Source organism: Phoca vitulina, unplaced genomic scaffold (genome assembly GCF_004348235.1).
Source record: "Phoca vitulina isolate PV1807 unplaced genomic scaffold, GSC_HSeal_1.0 scaffold7, whole genome shotgun sequence".
Taxonomy (NCBI): Eukaryota; Metazoa; Chordata; class Mammalia; order Carnivora; family Phocidae; genus Phoca; species Phoca vitulina.
Genome location: NW_022589710.1, coordinates 44071455 through 44086539, shown reverse-complemented (window position 1 = coordinate 44086539; position 15085 = coordinate 44071455). Strand labels below are relative to the sequence as shown.

The 15085-nt window shown below is 38.3% G+C and overlaps 1 protein-coding gene across 7 annotated transcripts in view; it reads left to right on the top strand.

Annotated features, from left to right (window-relative positions):
• Positions 1 to 15085, top strand: part of NUMB (NUMB endocytic adaptor protein) — a 181391-nt gene that overhangs the window by 25559 nt on the left and 140747 nt on the right. For all 7 annotated transcript variants that reach the window (XM_032405523.1, XM_032405519.1, XM_032405522.1 and 4 more), the window contains exon 2: positions 12361 to 12492. The gene's annotated coding sequence lies outside the window, so the exon portion shown is untranslated. The remainder of the gene's footprint in view (positions 1 to 12360; positions 12493 to 15085) is intronic.

Genomic DNA, 15085 nt, shown 5'->3' with positions numbered 1-15085 from the left:
ACAAGTGGGGGAGTGGGAGAGGGAGAAGCAGTCCTCCCACCGAGCAGGGAGCCCGATGTGGGGCTCGATCCCAGAACACTGGGATCATGACCTGAGTTGAAGGCAGATGCTTAACGACTGAGCCACCCAGGCGCCCCTTGGGTGATATATTTAAATCTAATTTTAATCTATGTCTTAGTGACTTCGAATTGGAGGTTTTTCAAGATGAATTACAATTTTTTTCAATATAATAAAGTGCTGAAGTGCTTAATTCTTTGTATTTATGGTAACATTTTAGAAATAGGTGATTGATAATTCTTTTAAGCTCTATTGCATATACTTTCCATTAGCTACTAATCAAAAAAGTCAGTGCATTATGTATAGATACCACAGAGATTATGGAATTTGTAATGGAGTAAAAAGGGAAGTAACTGCATGAGGGAGAAAATAAGGTCTTGTTTCAAGTAGAGATTTTGGCTTAGACAACTGTAGTTATGACTGAGTAAAGCTCCTCTTTGGGAAAGAGGAACAAAAAGGAGGGATAAAATATTATAAGACAGGGGTGCCTGACTGGCTTAGTCTGTAGAGCATGCAACTCTTGATTTCAGGTTTGTGAGCTCGAGCCCCACGTTGGGTGTAGAGATTACTTAAAAATAAAATCTTAAAAAAATATATAAGACTTTCAGCTTGTGTGTGTAGTTTATAACTGATATTATTTCATGATGTTACTCCTAAAGTCTTCACTCCAGTCGAACTTTACCCATGAATTTAGAAGCATAAATGAAAAAAATTTTTTCTTTTAAAATAGAAATGTCAAATTATTCTTTCTTCTTGGGTTTTGGGTTCAAATTAGTGGAGGGATGAGTCATGTAGATTATTGTCCACTCTTTTTTAGGGAAGCCTTAGTATATTATTCTGCCCTTTGGAGATGTGTCTAAGAAGATTGTGCTTGCTAATAAATGATCTTACTTCCGTATTTCTTCAGCTGAAATAATAAGACATACTACTTCCTTTTCCTCTTACATCAAGCCCTGAGTATGCCTTTGCTTTTATTTTTGTCTTGTCTTATAAACTGTTGTGTGCATATGGATGTTTGCAACTATGGAAGTGTATTATCAGTTAAGAAGCATAGCACACCACCATTTAGAGGTTTTTTGGGTTTTTTTTACCATTTAGAGTTTTAAAGTTAATCTACCAGTCATGACTGAGAGCTAATTCAGTATGCCATCCCTTCATGTTGTCATTCTCAAATGAACTATATTTTTTTTAGTTTTATTTTTTTCTCAAATGAACTTTAGAGAACTTTTTCTGAGAGGACTAATCTAGGGACTACGTTAGAGACACGTTGGTTAAGTTGAGATTTTTATGAAGTTCTTAATGGTTATGCATTTCTCCCCAAATGGAAAGGTTTTTTTTTTTTTTTAAAGATTTATTTATTTGAGAGAGAGAGAGAGAGAGCAAGCGCATGGTGTGGGGAGGGGCAGAGGGAGAGGGTGAGAGAATCCTCAAGCAGACTCCCCGCTGAATGCGGAGCCAGATGTAGGACTGGATCCCAGGACCCTGAGATCATGACCTGAGCCGAAATCAAGAGTTGGTCACCTAACCTACTGAGTCACCCAGGTACCCCCAAATGGAAAGGTTTTTTAAAAAAAAGACTTTGTTAATTTTTTAACTGTCAGAATCTATAGTGAGATTCTGGAATGTTTGATTAAGTAGAAGATTGATTAAAATTATAATCCAGAATCTTTTTGATATTAGAAAGTAATTAGATACTATATGTCATGGTAATTGCTAAAATTTTACCTTTCTTCTGGGGTGCCTGGCTGGCTCAGTCTGTAGAGCATGCAACTCTTGATCTTGGGGTTGTAAGTTTGAGTCCCACGTTGGGTGTAGAGATTACTTAAAAAAAATCTTTAAAAAATTCTCATATTGAGAAATAACTACTATAGGTAGTACAACTGTCTGATATATCAAAATAGATCAAGAGGCTTTATATTGATCTTTTGTCATTAATACTTCTCTTGTATTGACTGGTGGTTGTTTTTTTTTTTTTAAAGATTTATTTATTTGAGAGGGAGAGAGTGAGCAAGAGAGAGAACACAAGCAGGGGGAGTGGTAGAGGCAGAGGGAGAAGCAGGCTCCCCACTGATCAGGGAGCCTGATGCGGGGCTCAGTCGCAGGACCCTGGGATCATGACCTCAGCTGAAGGCAGCTGCTTAGCCGACTGAGCCATCCAGACGCCCCTGATGAGTTTCTTTTTATCAGTATTGCCATATTGAATCTTTGTGAAGCAGTATAGTTTGATGGAAAGAACACAGTATTTGAAATCAGAGGGCTTGAAGTCGTATCTGTCAGTTTACCAGCTCTGTGACTTTGACCTTTTTTGAGATTGTTCTCCTTACAAATAATATAAAAAAAAATAATGATATCTTTCTTATAGAATTGTTATAAAGATTAAAATTAAATAATGCTCTGTAAACTATAACATACTTTTTGAGTGTTACAGTGTTTTTCAGTTGGGACATTTGTTGTATTTTGCAAAATAACACTGTCCTCAAAGATTGCTTTTAGATGGGTGAAAAAATTGCCAAACTTTGGTTTGATGTATCACTTTCATTTAGGGTGAGGATTTTGGGTTTTAATCTGCCTTTATACTTTCTCTAATAATAAATTTCTTCACTGAATGAGGACTTCTTTTTTTTTAAGTTTTATTTTTTTAAGTAATTTCTATACCCTACGTGGGGCCCAAACTCATGACCCCGAGAACTAAGCCAGCCAGGCGCCACTCTTCTTTGCCAAAGTTAGAAATTGGGTAGGCCTTATCATTTCCTTTAGCTTTATGGTGAAACCACACTGGGACTTAGCCTTTCTAGAAGTCACTGGCTCTCAGTGGGGTCAGGACCCCTTTGAATCTTTGAATCTTTGAAGGTGCACTTTTGGTTGCCATAATGATTAGGGTGGGGTGGGTGCAGCATTGGCATTCAATGAGCAGAAGCCAGGAATGCCATACATTCCACAACGTCTGAGACAGTTCTGCATGATTTTTGAACATTTTCCCAGCTCTTGTAGGTGAAAAACCTGTTTGTACTTATCTGATGCTAATTCTGCTATACATTTAAACACAGTAGTTTTTTGCATAGTTTTAATAGACACTAAATTTTCCAGGAATGCAACTATTTAGTAAACTGAGGGCAGATTATGCTTTGTTTTCTTCAGAACTTTAGCAAGAGTTAACTATTTTGGAAAATCATATTACCAATGGCACTGACCCTTTTGCCATCTGATTTTCTAATACAATTCATTTGTGTCAGTCTACATTTGTAGATGTCATGTGCATGGCATGTCTGTATATGCGTGCAAGTGTCAATTTCCTTAATAATATGAATGCTGGGATGGTTATACCTGAGCATTTAAATACTACAATGTATTATTTTAAATTACTTTTCTTTCTTTTATATTAGATTAGGCATTATCTTAAGTTTTGAAAACTAAGGATAGATAAATTACCTACTTGCATCTCATTTCACGTTTGTGCTTTTTTTTTTTTTTTTTAAGATTTTATTTATTTATTGGGAGAGTACATGCCTCATGAGTAGGGGGAGGGGCAGGGAGGCAGATGGAGAGAATCCCAAGCTGACTCCGAGCTGAGGCTGAGCACGGAGCCGAGCTGAGTACGGAGCTGAGCTGAGTACGGAGCCCAGCTGGGGGGTGTTCGATTGTTCAATCTCATGACCCTGAGATCATGACCTAAGCTGAGAGTCAGACACTCAACTGACTGAGCCACCCAGGCGCCCCAGTTTGTGCTCTTGAAACAAAAATCTTTTGTTTTAGAGGAGTTTCTGGATGGAGCCTGTATTTAATAGAAATCTACATTGCCTTTCAAGGGAGAGATAGGACACTGATGTTGACCTATGTTGTAGATGTATCCTCTTTCCTTTTCTGTTTTCCCTTCCCATTATGAAATATTTGATACACAGACAAGAATATGGTGCTGTGTATGTAAGTAATGAAGCATATAATAAAACCAATACTTGTGCACTCATCACCCAGGTTAAGGAATAGAACATTACCAATACTGTTGGTATGTTTTTCCTTGATTTCCATTCACCTGTCTCTCCACCAGGGATAAAACTATTCAGAATTTTTGTTTTGTTTTGTTTATTTATTGTTTCCTTCCTTTAAGTTTACCACGTTTGTATGTATTTCAAAAATTTATTATTTAGTATTGCTTGTTTTTTAGCTATAAAAATGGAATCATAGTACACATATATTCTTGTTTTACTACATGTACTTATTTGCTTTGGCTAATCAATATTATGTTTTTAAGATTCACCCATATCAATATGTGTAACCATTATTTATTTTCTCAGGTATATGTATTAGTTGTATGACTGTACCACAATTTGTCTTTTCTCCTAAAGATGGACATTTTTTTTTTTCCATTTCGTTGGTATTACAAACATTCTTGCTTATCTTCAGGTGCACATGTACAAACATTTCTCTACAACAGTGAATTTTAAACATTTTTTTATTTTTAATTTTTATTTTTTTGAAGATTTTATTTATTTATTTGAGAGCGAGAGAGAGCATGAGCCAGGGAGGAAAGGGCAGAGAGGGAGAAGCAGGCTCCCCATTGAGCAGGGAGCCCGATGCGGGGCTCGATTCCAAAACCCTTGAGATCAGGATGTGAGCCAAAGGCAGATGCTTAACCAACTGAGCCACCCAGGCACCCCTTTAAACATTTTTAAAAAGATTCTATTTTTATTTATTTATTTATTTATTTATAAGATTTTATTTATTCACTTGAGACACAGAGATACAGAGAGAGAGAGAACGAGCAGGAGCAGGGGGAGAAGCAGAGGGAGAGGGAGAAGCAGGCTCCCCCCTGAGCCAGGAGCCCGACGTGGAGCTTGATCCCAAGACGCTGGGATCATGACCTGAGCCAAAGGCAGACACCCAACCATCTGAGCCACCCAGGCACCCCAAGATACTATTTATTTATTAGAGAGAGAGAGAAAGCACGAGCAGGGGAGGGACAAGCAGACTCCCCACTGAGAAGGGAGCCCCACGCAGGGCTTGATCCCAGGACCCTGGGATCATGACCCAAGCCAAAGGCGGTTGCTTAACCGATTGAGCCACCCAGGTGCCTCAAATTTTAGACATTTTTTTTTTTTTAAGATTTTTTTTTTTTTTTATTTGAGAGAGAGAGTGAGAGAGAGAGAGAGCACAAGAGGGGGGAGTGGGAGAGGGAGAAGCAGACTCCCTGCCGAGCAGGGAGCCCGATGCAGGACTCGATCCCAGGACTCCAGGATCATGACCTGAGCCGAAGGCAGTCGCTTAACCAACTGAGCCACCCAGGCGCCCTCAAATTTTAAACATTTTTGATGGTGAACCCCCCATACATGCATAGAGTTGAAAGAAAAATGAGGATCAGTAGATTAGTATTCATCCTTAATATATGTGATGCACTCATCTTTTCTATTTTATTTCTCTCTTTCTGAGTGCTAATTGTGACCTAAATGTTTTCACAGTTTAAAATAGTTGTCTTGGTTTCTTGTGGAGAGCAGTGTATTGACCTGACTTCCCTTTGCTTACAGAGTGTGCCAGAGGGCAGCATCTCATGAGGTGAGAGTGCACCTGCTAAGTAGAACACTGCTCCCACACCTGGAAACACCTGGTTCTTGAGCACAATAAAGATTCAGCTAGGACTGAATTTGGGTTCAGCCCTTAAGTACCTGCCGCTCCTTTATGGAATGAATTCTCTAGGTATGCCCTAACCAGATTTGAGTTACGCCAGAGTCAGACCATTCTCAGAGGATGTGAGGGGCAAGATAGGATTGGTTGGAGCTTTCTATTTTTGATGTTTACTTTGATATCAGACTTGGCTCCTCCTCTTACTTATTTTGACTATAAACTGTATATTCTCAAAGGCTCAGATCTCAGTAGTTTATTCTTCAGTTTTCTGGTGACTTTCTGATGTCCATATTCAGATATTTGAGATATTTCGTCTTATTTGGGTTCTTTACTTTGCTATATTCTAGATAGCTTGAATTTTTTTGCTGAGGAGTATGAGAGTTAATTTACATAGGAATTTGACTTTCATCTTCAGTAATTAGTAAAAAACACAGAAGCTACATGTTTTAATTCTGACTTGGTGCCTATTTAGAATACGTATGCAAACTGTAATTTACTGAGCTATGCTTTGAACCTCAGAGGAAGAATATTTACGTTTACATTTGCTACTGTTTTTTTATATAGGTTTTTATTTTAATTCCAGTTGACATACAGTGTTATATTAGTTTCAGGTGTACAATATAGTGATTCAACAGTTCCATACATCACCCTGTGCTCCTCAAGACAAGTGCACTCCAGGGGCACCTGGGTGGCTGAGTCGTTAAGTATCTGCCTTCAGCGCAGGTCATGGTCCCAGGGTCCTGGGGCCCGGCTCAGTGGGAAGCCTTCTTCTCCCTGTCCCACTCCCCCCTGCTTGTGTTCCCTCTATCGCTATGTCTGTCAAATATCTGTCAAATAAATAAATAAAATCTTAAAAAAAAAAAAAGACAAGTGCACTCCTTGATCCCCATCACCTATTTAACCCATTCCCCCCTCTCCCTTCCCCTCTGGAAACCATCAGTTTTTTCTCTATAATTAAGACTCTGTTTCTTGGTTTGCCCCCTCTCTCTTTTTTTCCCCCCTTTGCTCTTTTGTATTGTTTCCTAGCTTCCAGATATGAGTGAAATCATATGGTATTTGTTTTTCTCTGACTTATTTTGCTTAGCATTATACTCTCTAGCTCCATCCATGTTGTTGCAAATGGCAAGATTTCATTCTTTTCTATGGCTGAGTAATATTCTGTGTGTGTCTTTATCCATTCATCAATCGATGGACCCTTGGGTTGCTTTCATATCTTGGCTGTTGTAAATAATGCTGCTATAAACATAAACATAGGGGTACATATATCCCTTTGTATTAGTGTTCTTGTATTCTTTGGGTAAATACCCACTAGTGGGATTGCTGTATAGTAGGGTAGTTTTTTGAGGAATCGCCATACTGTTTTCCAGAGTGGCTGCACCAGTTTGAGGTGCCCCTCAAAATTTCATGCATTGCGTCATCATTGGAAGTTTCTGAAATGGATGCTGCTTCATTGGTATTCTGCTCTTTGCTTTTGTAGCTGCTTTTGCCTTTTCTAAGTCCCTAATTCACATTCTTTGAGACTTTTGATTACTATTAACCTCTGTTCTTTTCTCTATCTTGTTGCCATGTTTGGTCCCTAATTTTTTTTTGTCTTTTCTGTACTTTCATTCTTTTCTTTCCCTTTCATTTCTTTCCTCTATTTCAATGTAAGCGCAGTAAAGTTTGGAAGCACTTATTTCTTCTGGCTTTGAAGAAACTAATCATACCATGTAATCTTTAGTTTTTATGTACAGATTCTTTCCAGCAATGTGGACATTTTAGGCTTCCTTAAGCTCTGAGTGTACAACTTTTCTGGACATTTGCATTTGCTAGCTACTTGGATGATAGTGTATAAATAGAAGAAGTATTGTCATTTGATCTAAAATATAATAATAAAATACAGTAATAATAATATGATATTGGGGCACCTGGTTGGCTCAGTCGAAAGAGCATGTGACTTTTGATCTCAGGGTCATGAGTTCGAGCCCCACTTTGGGTGTGGAATATTACTTAAAATGAATAAATAAATTAAAACTTTAAAAAAATAATATAATGATATGAAAAATGTTTTTGAGCCTTATGAACTTAGTAGTGAACCTGCCTAGTGACCTTGACCAAGTCATTTAAAGTGACATATTTTTTATTTTGTACATTTAGATGATCTCATATTTTAACTTCCCTTCCTTAGATAGAATTTTGCTTACATAGCAAATGGAAGAGCCAAAGATTTAAAAGTCAGAGGACTTTAGGAATCATCTGGTATCTATTCTATTTCTTCTACAAATATTCACCTGGCACTGTTTTGGTCTTGAGAATATATTGAAATCTCTGGCTTCATAGAACTTACAGTCTTTTATGAAAAGAAGGTTGTGAAGAAACTGTAATCTTATTTAAAGATTCCTCACTTCATTTTGGTAGGTCTTAATATGCTCAAAAGAGAAAGGATCTGATTCCTTATATGCCAAATTGTAATTCAGAAACTGTAAAGCAGGAGGAAAAGGACCCTGAATGAGTGAATTAGGACAGTGACTCTCAAAATTTTCTGTGTATGAATCACCTAAAGTTCTTGTTAAAATGTAGATTCTGTTCAGTAGATCTAAGGTAGGACCTGAGATGATGCTTTCAGTCTATGAAACACATTTTTTTTTTTTTTAAGATTTTATTTATTTGACAGAAAGAGACACAGTGAGAGAGGGAATACAAGCAGGGGGAGTGGGAGAGGGAGAAGCAGGCTTCCCACTGAGCAGGGAGGGGCTCAATTCCAGCACCTGAAATCATGACCTGAGGCGAAGGCAGACACTTAACGACTGAGCCACCCAGGCGCCCCTGTGAAACACATTTTGAGTAGCAAGGAATTTGTATATAATTAAGAGAAAAGAATAGTGTGCTACCATTTTGAGAAGAATGGTTTGGAGCTATGGAACACAGACTTGGAGTTGTGAGTAGCACACCACACTTGGCTTTGGTGAAATGAAATTGTAATAGCTGTTAATGGTCACATAATAAGAGGGGGTATTAAGGAGGTGATCACCTGTTTTTTGAATGGCATTCAGAATTGAGATTGGATGGTGGGTGGGTCTAAAATGTTTGAAAAGGTACTAGGAAGAGATGAAGATCTTCAGGTATGATGAAAGTAAATATCTAGTCGGATAAACAGAATTTATGAGTTAAGTTTTGACTAGGGGGAATTAATTTGTAATTGGAAAGATTTCCTCCCCTTTTTATGCTTACTCTAATTGGCATAGTTATTGTAGTTAAAAATGTAAAAATAAATACTTTTTAAAAATGGATAATATAGTTTTTTTCCATAGGCGTATTCTATGTGGAAAGTATGTCAGATTTCTTTGTTTTCCAGGTCTGAATAAAGCTTAAATGTTGTGCTTAAGTTGCCCTTCTCCAATCTGTTCCTCTGGGGACAGCTACTTGGAACATAAACTAAACTGGGAGTTCATTTTTCTTCATAGAATTAGCAGAAGACTCTTAATCTTGGAGTGGTGTAAAATGTTCAGTGGGTATTGAACATTTATCTGTAGGGAAAAATTTGGCAAACCAAATCTTGGAACCAGCAGCCTTTTATTTAGTGCTGTGAATTCACAGTGCTAGTGTTTCCATTTGTGTTTTTAGAAATTTAAACTTTTGGGACACCTGGATGGCTCAGTCGGTTAAGTGTCTGCCTTTGGCTTAGGTCATGATCCCAGAGTCCTGGGATGGAGCCCTGCCTCAGGCTTCCTGCTCAGCAGAGAGCCTCCTTCTCCCTCTCCTCCCTACTTGTTGCTATCTCTGTCTGTCTCTCTCAAATAAATAAATAAAATATTTTAAAAATAAAAATAATAAAATAAAATTAGGATATTACTTATTCATGTTACCACTTATTAATAATACCACCACATTGGTGTGTAGGGCCTTCAAGGGGAGGGACTGTATCATGTATTTGTGTTTAGTGCACATATTAAAGGACTTCTTATTCTGTTAAAAAAAAAATCAGAAGCAAATACTCCTAGTTCTGGTAAAAATCTTTTTTTTTTTTTTTTAATTTATCAGAGAGAGAGAGGGAGAAGCAGGCTCCCTGCTGAACAAGGAGCCCGAGGTGGGACTCGATCCCAGGACCCTGGGATCATGACCTGAGCCGAAGGCAGACGCCTAACCGAGTGAGCCACCCAGGCGTCCCCCCCTTTTTTTTTTAATAAAGTTATTTAGTTAAATAAAAATTAAAAAGGGGGGCTCTGGAGTTATGTAACTGTATTTTTCTTTATTTAAAAATCCTAACCCTGCCTCTTAGTAGTTTCATGATATTGGAAGTAACTTGACTTTTCTGTGTCCAGCTTTCTTTATTATAAAATGATCATATAAATAGTTCATTTCATAAGGGTTCTTGTCAGGATTAAGTGAGAAATCCTGGAAATCCATGGAAAGCTCTTAGAAGAGTTTTTGGCACATAGTAAGTGCTTAATTAATGTTAGCTGCTTCTACTCTTCTTATTCAGGAACACCACTACTGCATTGTCTGGTGAATTTATTTTGCTTTTTATTTATTTTATTATTTTTTTAGAAGATTTTATTTATTCATCTGAGACAGAGAGATACAGAGAGCATGAACAGGGGGAGAGGTAGAGGGTGAGGGAGAAGCCGGGAGTCTGCTGCAGGGCTCGATCCTAGGACCTGGAGATCATGACCTGAGCCGAAGGCAGATGCTCAACCATCTCAGCCACCCAGGCGCCCCTATTTTGCTTTTTAAAACAGGCCTGCATATTCAGGTTCCATTATGACAGGTTGGGTACTTAAAATATATACTTAAAATTAGTTTTGAATGAAAACTTAAGAATTTTTACTTTCAGCTACTATAACTTTAATTCATACAAAAAGAAGCCATTCATTCAGTCTTTTTTTCTAATAAACTATTAATACCTGCTATTTATAAGGAATTGCACTAGGTGCTAGGAATATAAATGGAGCAAACTTGGTTGTACCCCTTCAGTTATTCAGAGGTTAATGGAGAAAGGTACCCCTGAGTATAAGTCAGTGTTGTAAATGATCCCTTTTGTACTGGATCATTAATACATGATCATTTTTAAAAAAATATTTTATTTATTTATTTGTCAGAGACAGGGAGAGCACAAGCAGGGGGAGAGGCAGAGAGAGAAGCAGGCTTCCCGCGGAGCAAGGAGCCCGATGTGGAACTCGATCCCAGGACCCTGGGATCATGACTTGAGCCTAAGGCGGATGTCTAACCAACTGAGCCAGCCACGCATCCCTACATGTTAAATTTTTTAATTTGTCTTCTGGAAAGTGTATAAGCCAAACTTTGGGTGGATTGGCCTTTGTTTTTAGTATCTTATCTATTTACTGCAACTCTTTTATCTGTAATCATTCCTGTTTTTTGCAAATCAGGAAATTGAAATTTAAAAAGGTTAAGTAATTCCTCATACAACTATAAAACTCACTTTAAAATCCTACTTAATTTGAGGCGCCTGCCTGGCTCAGTTGGTGGAACGTGCAACTCTTGATCTCGGGCTTGTTTAAGCTCCATGTTGGGTGTAGAGATTACTTAAAAAAAAAAAATCTTAAAAAAAAACAGAAAAATAAAATCCTGCTTAATTTAGAAACACATTCATTCCACTGTTTTACCTCTTATAAGGTGCAAAGCCTCTATTAGAAAACCTGTTATATTGTCTTTGGGGTTTATGTATCTGCTTTCCTATTAGATTGGGAGAATTTTTAGAGCAGGGACTAATCTTACTTATTTTTGGGCTCCCCTAGCAACTAGTAGAGTGCCTGTCACATGTTAGGTACCCAAAAAATACCAGTTGAGTAGTGAATGGATACATAGAATGTTAGAAATAGAGGGGATTTTAGAGCTCATGGAAATCATAGAGACACTAGAATTTCTAAAAAGAATTCTATATTGCTTACATAGGGCTACAGCTTTTGATTTTGACTCTTTATTTATAAAACAACTAGTACTGTCTATCACATCGTCTCATAAAAGAAGCCATTTTAATACCAGAAAAAAGTAGGAAGGACAGTCTCAGAGTAAGCACAATTGGTAACTTTACACCCATTTTTGGTCATGGCTGGCATCTATTTAAAGATTAGATTTCAGGAACCATTATCTAATGCAACCCTTTTCTTTTAGAGATGATGTATCTGACCTCAGAGAAGTATCAAAGTTCTTACAGCAAGGCAGAATAAGTGAGTTTGGAACCCAGGTCTTCTGACTACCAGCCCAAAATTTTGATCCAGTCACCTTAGTCTTCATCACATGGTGATACTTAGGCCCAGAGAATTTGTTCCTTAGGTAAGATCATATATCTAGTAAGAAGTAGAGCTGGGACTTGAATCCACATTACCCAACTCCATTTTCAGTAAAAGCTGTGCATTACTTACATGTAATCTTAACCCATTCTACCAGCCCCCATTCAGTAGCAAAGATGGAATTATAAATGATTGAAAGGAAATGTTGGGGGGTGCCTGGGTGGCTCAGTCTAAAGTGGCTGACTTCAGCTCAGGTCATGATCTTGGGGTCCTGGGATCGAGCCCTACGTCCAGCTCTGTGTTCAGTGGAGAGTCTGCTTCTCTCTCTCCTGCCCCTCCCCCTGCTCGTGTTCGCTCTCTCTCGCACATACTTTCTGTCTCTCAGATAAATAAAATCTTAAAAAAAAAAAAAAGGAAATGTTTTATATTTAGCATTTTCTTTCCTTCAAAATTTCAGATTTGGAGCTTCAGCAACTTCTTCCAGGGAGGAGGTCCAGTGTAGCTGCTGTTGCGACCCAAGATCTTGATTCACATCCACAGATTGGAATATTGGTGTACCAGCCATCCTCAGACACCTCACTAAGGACAGGTATGTGAAAGAGATAGTAAAGATAAGTAGAATGAATGCTAATGTTTTTCCTTCCTATTTCTTGTTAGATGAAAACAGTTGGCTGCCTTTGAAAATATAGCCTTTTGTCATGGTAAAAACAAGGCATTTGGCATCTTAATTGAGTGGGGCAAAATATTTTCTTGATGGTAAAATATGTGTCAAAATGTTAACAGTGATGAAACTTAGGGTAATTAAAAGTTTTCTTCTTTCTCTTTTTGTGTATTTTTCCAAATTGTATTTATGAGCTTGTGTTAGTTATCTATTGTTACATAACAAACCACCCCTAACTTAGTGGTTTAAAACATACCAGTCATTTATTTTGCTCATGTATCTATAATTTGGATAAGACCTGCTTAGTGGGGACAGCTTGTCTCTGTTAATATGTGGCCTAAGATGAAGTAGCTGGAAGGGTGGGGGCAGCTTGATGGCTGGGCGCTAGAATCATTTGAAGGCTTGGCACACATGTCTGTGTCTTGTGGTTAATGCTAGCTTTTGGTAGGGACCGAAGCCTGGGCTGTTAGCCACAACACCTGCACATGACCTCTCCTTTCGGCTGCTTGGCTTCCTCACAGCATGGTGGCTAGGTTCTAAGAAAGAGCATCCCAAGAGAGCAAGGTGAAGTTGCATGGCATATTTGATTTGGTTTTGGAAGTCACATAGTGGTACTCTGCTTTTTTCTGTTGGTTGAGATAGTCCTAAAGGTCCACCTAGGTTCAGAGGAGGGGTAGACATAGACCACACCACTTGAAGGGAGGAGTATCAGCATCTCATTAGAAGAAGAGCACATGGGATGGAATCTGCCATTGGGCCATCTTTGGAGAATGTAATGTGCCACAGTTTGTATTACTTATTTATTTTTATCTTTAAAAAAGATTTTATTTATTTATTTGAGAGAGAGAGCATGAGAGGGGAGAGGGTCAGAGGGAGAAGCAGGCTCCCCATTGAGCCGGGAGTCTGATGTGGGACTCGATCCTGGGACTTCGGGATCATGACCTGAGCCGAAGGCAGTCGCTTAACCGACTGAGCCATCCAGGCGCCCCCAGTTTGTATTACTTTTACGTAATATATAAAAAGAGGAATATTGACAGAAAATTATAGTGTATGAGTCCAGTAAGAATTTTGTGTGCTTTTCCTGTCTAAGTAGAATATTATGCTGAAAATAAGGTGTCTAAACAGGAAGAGGTGAAATAGATTTTGAATTTTCTTTTGTATCAGTAAAGCAGCAAACTGAAAAATGGAGACAAAAATTTGTAAGCAAGATGCAAAATAAGATTTGTAGTTTGGATTTTTTGTTTTTGAAAAAATGCTTTTATTTTAGTTTAAAGGCTACTTTTTTTCTTTTTTTTTTTTATTTTTTTTATTTTTTAAAGATTTTTATTTATTTATTTGACAGAGAGAGACATAGTGAGAGCAGGAACACAAGCAGGGGGAGTGGGAGAGGGAGAAGCAGGCTTCCCGCGGAGCAGGGAGCCCGATGTGGGGCTCCATCCCAGGACCCTGGGATCATGACCTGAGCCGAAGGCAGACGCTTAACGACTGAGCCACCCAGGTGCCCTTTTTTTCTTATTTTAATAATTGGAGAATTATTTGGGAAACTGGTTTCTAATAGGATAGATTTGAGAAAGTAGTGTCAGTGTTACTGTATGCATCAAGTTTGTTTTGTCTATCTGCTTATTTTAAGGAAAACTATGTAATCTTTTTTAGGATTGTACAATTTTACCTGCTAAATTTCTGGTAAATATTTTAAAATTTCAGTGGAACAAGAAAACTTGCAAAGTTGTAGAGTATTTGGTTGTATTGTTATTTTTAAAAAAGACTTACTTGGGGCGCCTGGGTGGCTCAGTCATTAAGCATTTGCCTTCGGCTCAGGTCAAGATCCCAGGATCCTGGTATCGAACCCCACATCGGGCTCCCTGCTCAGCAAGGAGCCTGCTTCTCCCTCTCCCACTCCCCCTGCTTGTGTTCCCTCTCTCCCTTTGTCTCTTTCTGTCAAATAAATAAATAAAATCTTTTTAAAAAAAAAGACTTATTTATTTATTTATTTATTTGAGAGAGAGAGCATGAGTGGGGGAGGAGCAGAGGGGGAGAATCTCAGGCAGACTCCCTGCTGAGCAGGGTGCCTGACTTGGAGCTCAATCTCAGGACCCTGAGATCATGACTTGAGTTGAAATCAAGAGTCGGTTGCTTAACTGACTGAGCCACCCAGATGCCCCTATTTGGTTGTATTATTGAACACACTTAACTCACTGATTATATGAATTGCCTTTGGCAGGTTTCAGTGTAGCTAGTACTTAATTTCTGGATGTAATGGGATAATATTTTTAGGTAATCCTCTAAGTATACATGGAGATGTTGGTCCATTCACTCTAGGTGGGAAATAAGTTATATAATAAACTATAATTAATATATACCAGTATGTATGTGTGTACACACACACACACACACACACTCATCTCTTAGGCCCAGAAATTTTTTTTTGCTGTCTAGATATGAGCCTAATATGGCAGAGGTGATTCAGTTCTATTTCCCAACTACTCACAGATATCTTAAAGTGGAAAATGACTGAACCAGC